At 52.5% G+C, this 10,254-nt stretch overlaps 1 pseudogene across 1 annotated transcript; it reads right to left on the reverse strand.

Moving 5' to 3' along the window:
- Nucleotides 1-4,299: 4,299 nt before the first annotated feature.
- Nucleotides 4,300-6,410, reverse strand: LOC311113921 (annotated as a pseudogene). Its single transcript has 2 exons — nt 6,013-6,410; nt 4,300-5,946 (listed from the first exon to the last, which is right to left on the reverse strand). The product of its transcript is annotated as an uncharacterized misc_RNA (transcript).
- Between the last annotated feature and the right edge of the window lie 3,844 nt (nt 6,411-10,254).

Consider the following 10,254-nt stretch of genomic DNA (forward strand, 5'->3'; position numbering starts at 1 on the left):
GAACGCTCAGAGTCCATCCCACCTTTCACGTCTCCTGCCTCAAGCCTGTTCTCCTCAGTCCTCTGTTGCCTCCTCCGCCTCCTCCTCCTCCTCCTCGGATGATCGGAGGTGGTCCTGCCTACACGGTGCGACGCATTATGGATTCCAGACGGCGGGGCCGGGGTTTCCAGTATCTCGTGGACTGGGAGGGGTATGGTCCTGAAGAGAGGAGTTGGATTCCGCGGCGACAGATCCTTGATGCTGACCTCCTTCGTGACTTCTACCGCCTCCATCCTGGCGCTCCGGGGAGTCCGCCCGGTGGCGTTCGTCGGAGGGGGGGTACTGTAACGAACCCTGCATCCTGAGTCGGTTCCTGTCTGTGTTGTCAGTTTTCTGCTCGGGATCTCCAGTTTCCCGAGGGTTCTGGAACGCTCCCTGCCTGGTTGCCGGGCGACGTTGCTAGGCGGGAGCTCTCATGATTTACCGCACCTGCATCCCATCAGCAATCTGCACACCTGGTCCTGATCATCACCCTTTTTAGGCTCTGACCTGACATCCATTCCCTGCCGGATCGTTAGCCATGAACAGTATGTTTATCAGAGTATCAGCCTTAGAGCTTCTAGCGTTAGTTTTGTTGTTTTGCACCTTGTTGGTTTGTTGTGTACTTACCTCCGTTTTGTTCCATCTGCAGTCACTCGTCCGGAACCTTCACCCAACCCCTGCCTGGTGGTCGGCGGCTGCCGAGCCATTATTGGATCTACCACTGCACCCCCAACAACTCATCCACGCCGCCCGCTCTGTTCCCTGGATTATTCAGCATCACTCTTGAATCTGTTAAATAAACACTCACCTTCGTTTCAACTTACCTTGTCCTGGTCTGCTTCTGGGTTCTGGCTTTGTAACTCGTGACAGACTGATTCAGACCTGATACACCAGGGCTGTGTTTACACAGTCAGCCCTTTTCTGATCTCTCATCCACTCATTTGTCTTTTGACCAAAGAGGAAAGTGTACTCTACTGTGTATAGAACTTTAGTTTGTAATATAGAACTCTACTGTGTAATATAGAACTCTACTGTGTAATATAGAACTCTACTGTGTAATATAGAACTATACTGTGTAATATAGAACTCTACTGTTTAATATAGAACTCTACTGTTTAATATAGAACTCTACTGTGTAATATAGAACTCTACTGTGTAATATAGAACTTTACTGTGTAATATAGAACTCTACTGTGTAATATAGAACTCTACTGTGTAATATAGAACTCTACTGTTTAATAATATAGAACTCTACTGTGTAATATAGAACTCTACTGTTTAATATAGAACTCTACTGTGTAATATAGAACTCTACTGTGTAATATAGAACTCTACTGTGTAATATAGAACTCTACTGTGTAATATAGAACTCTACTGTGTAATATAGAACTCTACTGTTTAATATAGAACTCTACTGTGTAATATAGAACTCTACTGTGTAATATAGAACTCTACTGTTTAATATAGAACTCTACTGTGTAATATAGAACTCTACTGTTTAATATAGAACTCTACTGTGTAATATAGAACTCTACTGTGTAATATAGAACCCTACTGTGTAATATAGAACTCTACTGTGTAATATAGAACTCTACTGTGTAACATAGAACTCTACTGTGTAACATAGAACTCTACTGTTTAATATAGAACTCTACTGTTTAATATAGAACTCTACTGTGTAATATAGAACTATACTGTGTAATATAGAACTCTACTGTGTAATATAGAACTCTACTGTGTAATATAGAACTCTACTGTGCAATACAAAACTCTAATGTGCATCAAACTGTTCAAAAATGCATTAAAAAACAGAACTTTAATAAAATAGTTGCTTTTATTTTTTCTTCTTAAAGCAAAACTAGTCATGGGTCATGCTGTTATGTACACGTTGCACAGAAGGGCATTTATTTCACATGAACTGTACATCTTACAAGCCCAAAGGAGATATGGTCACGACAACACAACAGTCCTTTCACAGGACGGAGCTCTTCTCTGACCCCGAGTTTTACATTCTCACTTTTTTTAGATCACAATTGAATCAGAGAAACAAACACCACCACATATTTCTCCTCACTGGATGTTTTTTTTGTTGGTACAAATGTTTTTTTTCTTTTTTTAAATTAGAAAGACGTGCAGATTTATCAGGTCAAGCTCTCCTAGCTCACCCTCCTCCCCTCCTCCTCTCCTCCTCTCCTCCCCTCCTCCCCTCCTCCCCTCCCCTCCTCCTCCTCTCCTCCCCTCCTCCCCTCCCCCTCCCCTCCTCCCCTCCCCTCCTCCTCCTCTCCTCCTCTCCTCCCCTCCTCCCCTCCCCCCCTCCCCTCCTCCCCTCCTCCCCTCCTCCTCCTCCCCTCCTCTCCTCCCCTCCTCCCCTCCTCCTCCTCTCCCCTCCTCCTCCCCTCCTCCCCTCCTCCTCCCCTCCTCCCCTCCTCCCCTCCCCTCCTCCCCTCCTCCTCCCCTCCTCCCCTCCTCCCCTCCCCTCCTCCCCTCCTCCCCTCCTTCCCTCCTCCCCTCCTCTCCTCCTCTCCCCTCCTCCCCTCCTCCCCTCCTCCTCTCCTCCTCTCCCCTCCTCCCCTCCCCTCCCCTCCTCCTCTCCTCCCCTCCTCTCCTCTCCTCTCCTCTCCTCTCCTCTCCTCTCCTCTCCTCTCCTCCTCCCTCCTCTCCTCTCTCCCCCCTCTTCCCTCTTTCTCAATATCCTTTGGAAATAATATGACATAGTGACTTCTAGTAGCTGTGAGATGGAGGGTTGGATAAGTGTGTGTGTTGTGTGTTGTGTGTTGTGTGTGTTTGACCTGCCCTATTGGCCCTGGGTAGCGAACAACTGGTCCTATCAGGTTGTAATTGAGGAGGCCGGGTTAGGGTTAGGGTTACTGTCGACTGTCTCTCTGTGCTCACATCACTATAGGCCCCAGAAATACTACCTAACACTGGGTTCAACTCCAGTACCTACTGGATGTAAAATAGCTTTGTTTTTGTTTTCTTGTTTTAACACTATCCTAAACCTTAGCCCTAACCTTAACCAGTCGGAATTAATGCCTTTGCAGTTAACTGTCGAGGTGTTTCTGTTTCAACCCTATCTCAAAACACACGCGGAATGAACGCAGTCCTAAATGGGTCAAAAAAAGAAGCTTGTCCATAATTCGTTAAATTTCGACGTGAAACTGTGAGATCTTGTTGAATATATTGGTATGACATTACAGAGGATGGGTTTGGGATCTGTAAGGATTTACTATGTCAGTATTATTGTGGTATTGGATTGGTATTAGAACAGGCAGAGAGAAAGACGCCTCTATCTGAATAGTCCTGGGATCTGTGACTGTGTTTGGTACCTTGGTAAAAGATCAGCTGATGTCAACAGAAAAACACAACTCGACGACAGACGTTTTCCTGAATCTCTGAAAGAAAAGACACTATAGACGGGTTGGTTGTTTAGCAACAGAACCGAGGTGTGCGCAAGTCTGTGGCAAAACAGACAGGGTTGGCTTAGACTGTTGACATGTAAACTATACTTCATCTCCATGTTTATTGAAAACATAAATATATTTGCACAATGAGGGCTTGTTCTCTCTCAAATACATCGTTACATTTGTTGGTTAGCTAGCTAGCGAATTTTAGCCATATTAGCATAGGCATGAAATCAGTCAAAACAGCTCAAATTGTCAAATGGTATCAATAACAAGATAAAACGAGCTGAAACGAGCCACCTACGATTCCCCACATGGCAGCTTCTGGTCATTGTTGCTAGCCATCTGAATCACAACAACTCATGGATTTCTGCCCCATTGCAGCGTGAGCATCCTTTTGGTGACGTTGTCAGCTAACCCGTCTATAGATGATTCTGTAAACATGAGTCTCCCGCTGTTGGCACCATGTTGTTGTTTGTTCTAACCCCCAGCTCTCTGGATGTGCCCCAACGTCAGAGACAGACCTGAATGAAAGCAGACAGCCAGCAGCTCCCCTGCTCCGGACCGACCGGAAGTTCTGACTCACAATGTCAAGCTCTCCCGCTCCTCCTCCCTCCCTTCCTTCACTGCTCACAAATAAACCAAAACGACAACAGAAAAAAAACAGTGAAAAACAAACAACAGAACATCTATCACTCTTTCTTCTCTCTCTCATCCAGCCTTCTTATATTACTCCCTCCCTCCCCCCTCCCCCCTCCCTCCCCCCCTCCCCCCTCCCTCCCTCCCTCCTCCCTCCCCCCTCCCATCCTCCCTCCCTCCCTCCCCTCCCCTGTTTGGTCCCTTTGTCCTGTGGTAGTGTCTGTCTGTCCTTGTGTCTCTAGTACATTCTGCGTTTCATGTATATTTTGGATATAAAGTTCTCCAGTTCCTCTTGACTGTCCAGCTGAGGAACCAGCCCATCGTCGTCTTCATAGTCCCCTCCCACCCTTCCCCCGGCTACGCCCAAGCCCCCAGGCCCTGGTGGGTTGTAGTATGGGGGGCGCCAGCCCCTGCCCTGGGGGAAGAGGGGTTTAGGCAGGGGCTGATATGTCCGGGGGTGTGGCAGGATGTAGTTGGAGATGTAGGGGGAGGAGGGGAGATGTTGTGGGAGGGGCTGCTGTCTCCAGCCATGCCTACCTCCCCCTCTTACCCTGCCCCCTGCCCTGTGTCTGCGCCTGGTTGGCCGGAGCTCGTAGTCCGGGGGCGGGCTGTGGGGTAGCTCCTCCCCCATGGGAGTATTGTCGTAGTACTGCGGTTTGGGGTAGGGAAAGTACACAGGGTAGTAGGCTCGGTAGGGTTTCTGGTAGTAGGGGTAGGAGGGGAAGGCTAGGAACTTTTTCTGGGGTTTGAACCACACGTCCTTCTGTTTGTGGGGTTTGAACCAGTAGTCCTGCTTGTAGGCCTTAGCTTTGGCTCTGTCCTTGTTCCACTTGTTCTTGTAGGGCTGGTAGTACGGGTCCTTCTTGGGGTTGGAGGAGGCTGTGTAGTGGTACATGGGGCCCGTCGCTAGGGGAGGGGGAACTAGGGGCCGGTAACGCGGGGCGACAGGGTTACTAAGCGGCGTCAGCTCCTTCCTCTTCTTCTTCTTCTTCTTCTCCTCTACGTTGGAGATGATCTGGACCACGTCGTCGGCCGGCAGGTGCAGCTTGCTGCTGATCTCGATCAGCCTGTCAATCATCTGCTGGTCCAGGTCATCGCCGTCGGTTACCACCTCCTCGGAGCGCTTGTCTTCAGCGGCGTTGGCGCCGGCCTTCTGTCTGGCCACGAGGTACGGCGCCCCCTGCTGTTTCTGTCTCCCCATGTACTGCAGCAACATGTCAGAGGCGATGTCCGCGAGTCTCTGCTCCTCCTCTCTGGCTCTCTCCGCCTCCTCCTGCTGCCTTTGCACCTCCTGCTGCTCTGCACGTGCACGAGCCTCCTCCTCCACCATCGACAGAGCCGCCTCCTCCTCTGCTTCATTCTCAAAGTCGTCCATGAAGTTGCCCCCCAGTGGGGGGGTGTTGCGTGCCCGCTCCTCCTGCCAGTGCAGCTTCTTGCCAGCTTGTGCCAGCTGGGTGTTGTAGGCCTTATACCCCTTCAGAGGAGGAAGGATCTCGTTGTCTTGGAGACCAAGGTCTATGTTCTGGAAGTAGCCCCGAGCCTTCCGCTGAAGAGATGGGTCACTAGGCCTCCCCTCCTCTCCTCTCCTACTCCCCTCTGCTATTTTCTCCTCCTCACCTCCCCATCTCCCTGCTTCTCCACCTTTCTCGTCCTCCTCCTCCTCCTCCTCCTCCTCCTCCTCCTCCTTCTGCTGTCCTCCCTCCTCACTCCCTCCACCAGCTCTGTCCCCCTCTCCCTCTAGAAGCCAGCCTCTGTCCTCTAACCTCTTCCTCTCCTCCCTCTCCTCCTCTTCCTCTATCTGTCTTAACTCCTCTCCCAGAGCTGCTGCCATTAGTGCTGGTCCTAGCTGTTCCATCCTTCTCTTCCCCACCCTCCTCTCCTCCTCCTCTCTCCCAACCTCTCTCCTTCTCTCCCCCACCCTCCTCTCCTCCTCCTCCTCCTCTCTCCCAACCTCTCTCCTTGTCTCCTCACCCCTTCTATCCTGCAAAGGGACTGGGTCCCCCTCTCCTCGCTCCTGTGTCTGTGCTCTCCCGGTTTGGTCCAGGGCCTCCAGTAGTATTGGGGCCAGCCATAGCTCTGTTCCTGGCTCTGTCCCTGGTCTTCTTCCCGGTCCTGGGTCTGGTCCAGGGGGTAGCGGAGGGGGCTGGGGCTGATTTCTAGAGGGCTATGGAGGGGGCTGAGGATAAGGCTGTCCTCTTTGAGGTGAGTCCTGGAGTGCCCCTCCCCCTGCTCCTGCCCCTCCCTTCCCTCCCCCCCCACAGGGGTGGCGGTCAGCCGTGGAGTGACAGTGAGCAGGACCAATAGGATGAGTCGGGCTGTGGAGGGTGCGTGGTGACTGGTCATGACCATGCAGAACGGGCAGGAGGGAGGGAGGGCTGAGCACCTGTAGGGAGGGAGAACATTGAGCAGATATCTTTAACATAATCTTTATGACTTGCAGCAGACTTCTGTAAAATCATAGGGAGAGGGAGGGAGGGAGGTAGGGAGCAGGGGGGGGGAGGGAGGGACTAGAGGGGAGGGAGGGAGCAGAGGGGAGGGAGGGGGAGTGAGGGAGGGAGAGAGGGGGAGAGGGAGGGAGGGAGAGGGAGCTTGCAGGAAGGGAGAGGGAGGGAGGGAGGGAGGGAGCAGGGAGGGAGGAAGATGGAGAGGGAGGGAGGGAGGGAGGGAGGGAGGGAGGGAGGGAGGAGGGAGGGAGGGAGGGAGGGAGGGAGGGAGGGAGGGAGGGAGGGAGGGAGGGAGGGAGGGAGGGAGGGAGAGTGAGGGAGAAGAGGGGAGGGGAGTGAGGGAGGTAGGGAGGTAGGAAGCAGGGAGGGAGAGAGGGGGAGTGAGGGAGGGAGAGTGAGGGAGAGGGAGTGAGGGGGAGGGAGCAGGGAGGGAGAGGGAGGGAGAAGGGAGGGGGAGGGAGAGGGAGGGGGTAGGGAGCAGGGAGGGAGAGGGAGGGAGAGGGAGGGAGCAGGGAGGGAGAGATGGGGAGTGAGGGAGGGAGGGAGGGAGAGGGAGGGAGCAGGGAGGGGGAGGGAAGGGAGAGGGGAGGGGGTAGGGAGCAGGGAGGGAGAGGGAGGGAGAGGGAGGGAGCAGGGAGGCAGAGAGGGGGGAGTGAGGGAGGGGGAGGGAGGGAGGGAGGTGGAGGGAGAGGGAGGGAGCAGGGAGGGAGGAAGAGTGAGGGAGGGGGAGGGAGGGAGGTGGAGGGAGAGGGAGGGAGCAGGGAGGGAGGAAGAGTGAGGGAGGGAGCAGGTAGGGAGGAAGAGGGAGGGAGCAGGGAGGGAGGAGGGGAGGGAGCAGGTAGGGAGGAAGAGGGAGGTAGGGAGCAGGGAGGGAGAGAGGGGGAGGGAGGGAGCAGGGAGGGAGAGGGAGGGAGGGAGGGAGGGAGGGAGGGAGGAGGGAGGGAGGGAGGGAGGGAGGGAGGGGGAGGGAGAGGGAGGGAGCAGGGAGGAGAGATGGGGAGTGAGGGAGGGGGAGGGAGGGAGGGAGGTGGAGGGAGAGGGAGGGAGCAGGGAGGGAGGAAGAGTGAGGGAGGGGGAGGGAGGGAGGTGGAGGGAGAGGGAGAGAGCAGGGAGGGAGGAAGAGGGAGGGAGGGAGCAGGTAGGGAGGAAGAGGGAGGGAGGGAGCAGGGAGGGAGGGTGGTAGGGAGCGAGCAGGGAGGTTGTATATCATTTGTATCTATAAATTGACCTATAGCCAACTGGTTTAAAGAGATACTGAGAATTTCAGTGTCCAGTGTGAAGAAAGTTCGAGGTTGCTTTGCAAGCCAATGCTGACATAACGAGTTCATCTGACTCTGGGTAAGTAGAAATACAGGATAATTGTTTGAAATAATGTTTTATACAGAGCCTGCTTTATTTGAAACCCATTGACTGTTGCTGATTTTCAGTCTTTTGAGCTCCTTGCTTTTACATCTAATCAACCAAATCATCCCAGTGGTATCCTGGTTTACTGCCGCCCCAAGACAAGCACCTCTTTTATTCCTGGGTTTATCCTTGTTTACTGCCGCCCCAAGACAAGCACCTCTTTTATTCCTGGGTTTATCCTTGTTTACTGCCGCCCCAAGACAAGCACCTCTTTTATTCCTGTGTTTTCTGAACCATTAACCTCCGTATGCCCCACCCTCTCCAACATTCTGATTTTGGGTGAGTTGGCTGCTGACTTCCTCAACTTGATGGACTGTCCAGCTAGTCATTAGCACAGCTAGTGGTCCTCTGTAGCTCAGCTGGTAGAGCACGGCGCTTGTAACGCCAGGGTAGTGGGTTCGATCCCCGGGACCACCCATATGTAAGAATGTATGCACACATGACTGTAAGTCGCTTTGGATAAACGCGTCTGCTAAATGGCATATTATTATATTATTATGTGCAACATGTTAATGTCCCCCACCCACAACGGTGGACACACAACACACCTCATTTTCACTGGAGTTGTCCCTGCCTCTGACTTGGAAGTCCTCAAACTATCTGACCACCAGGCTGTGACACTGTCTCTGACTGCTGCCACTCCTCTCCACCGCCCAAAGAGGACCTTTCGACCCATCCCTCTTCCAGGAACACATCCAGCTCACCTCTGAGTCTGCCTGCAGTGAGCTGGCCCTCGATGACATGGTCAACCTGTACAGCAGCACTCTGAGTACTACCCTGAACATCCTTGCGTCCGAAAACAAAACAAAAAACACACAAAAAGTGTGTTGGAGAAGGATGGCCTCACTGTCCATCTACTGGCCTATAAAGACCACCAAGCGAGCTACTCTGCTGCCCTAAAGCACGATCAGCCTTCTACTCCACAACGAAGCTAACGCCAGACCCTGGTCCAAACCATTAACTGTCTTCTCAACCCTGCAAAATCATGCAGCCTCATCCGAGAAGTGCAGTCGCTGCTTCTCAGAATGATTCAAGAATAAAGATTGACAACGTCAGAACAAACATCAAGGCCTCTTAGATGACCTGAACCCCACCTCCTGAGCCCCACCCCCAACCCAGACTGCCCCTCCCCTCAGCAGCTTCACATGAAGTCCCATCCACCGCTGTGCAGTCAATCATCTTTAAAATGAAGGCCATCACTTGCTCCCTTGACCCTGTCCCTACATCCCTACTCGAAACCTGCTCATCTAGCCTGCTTCAGTTTGTCACCACCCTCATCAACAAGTCCCTGCTGACTGGGGGAGGTACCATCACTCTTCAAAACAGCTGCAGTCACCCCCTTACTGAAGAAACCCAACCTTGACCAGGACATCCTATTCAACTACAAACCAGCTTCAATTCCATCTGTCTTCCAATCAGCTGTACACAGTTTTCCAGTCTGGCTTCCGGCCCTTGCACAGCACCGAAACAGCTCTGGTGAGAGTTACCAACGACCTACTGATGGCTGCGGATACAGGATCTCCCAGCATCCTCCTCTTCTTAGATCTCAGTTATGCTTGACACCGCAACATCCTCCTGCGGCATCTCAGAGAGCACACTGGTGTCTCTGGAACTGCTCTGAATTGGTTCTCCTCCTACCTCTCCAATAGGAAGCAATACATCACCATTGGAGTGTCCAGATCGGAGGAGTCTACAGTCACATGCGGTGTCCCACAGCGGTCACGTTTTTGGGACCTATTCTGTTCCTAATCTACATGCTCCGTCTCAGCCAAATCCTCAGAGACTAGAACATGAACATCCACTGCTACGCTGATGATCCCCAGGTCTACATTAACACCCAGCCAGATACCATCTCAGGAAAACTCAGCAGCTGCCTAGATGACATCAGGGTATGGGATGAAAGAGAACTTCCTCCAGCTGAACAGCAGCGAGACTGAGGCTATGCTTACTGGGTCAAGCAGGTCACCACTGCTGGAAACATCTGGCCTAAAATTGACGGTCAAGCCATCCATCTGTCCTCTCTCATCTCCAACATTGGGGGGTCAAGTTTGATATAATTGTTCTATCTAAGAAACATCGCCCGGCTCAAACCATCGCTCTCCCAGCCAGATGCAGAGAAACTCGTCCATGCCTTCATCTTCTCCCGGATCGACTACGGCAACGCTCTAGGGCACATCGACAGATTTTTCACCTAGTCGGCTCGGGGATTAGAACCAGCGACCTTTCGGTTACAGGCACAACGCTCTTAACCTCTAAAAGCTACCTGCCGCTCTACTCGGAGGCCTTAAATCACTTCAGAGGCTACAACTTCTCCAGAATAGTGCTGTCAGAGTCCTGACCAGGAC

The sequence above is a fragment of the Coregonus lavaretus genome (genome assembly GCF_964263955.1).
Source record: "Coregonus lavaretus genome assembly, contig: HAP1_SCAFFOLD_274, whole genome shotgun sequence".
Lineage (NCBI taxonomy): Eukaryota > Metazoa > Chordata > Actinopteri > Salmoniformes > Salmonidae > Coregonus > Coregonus lavaretus.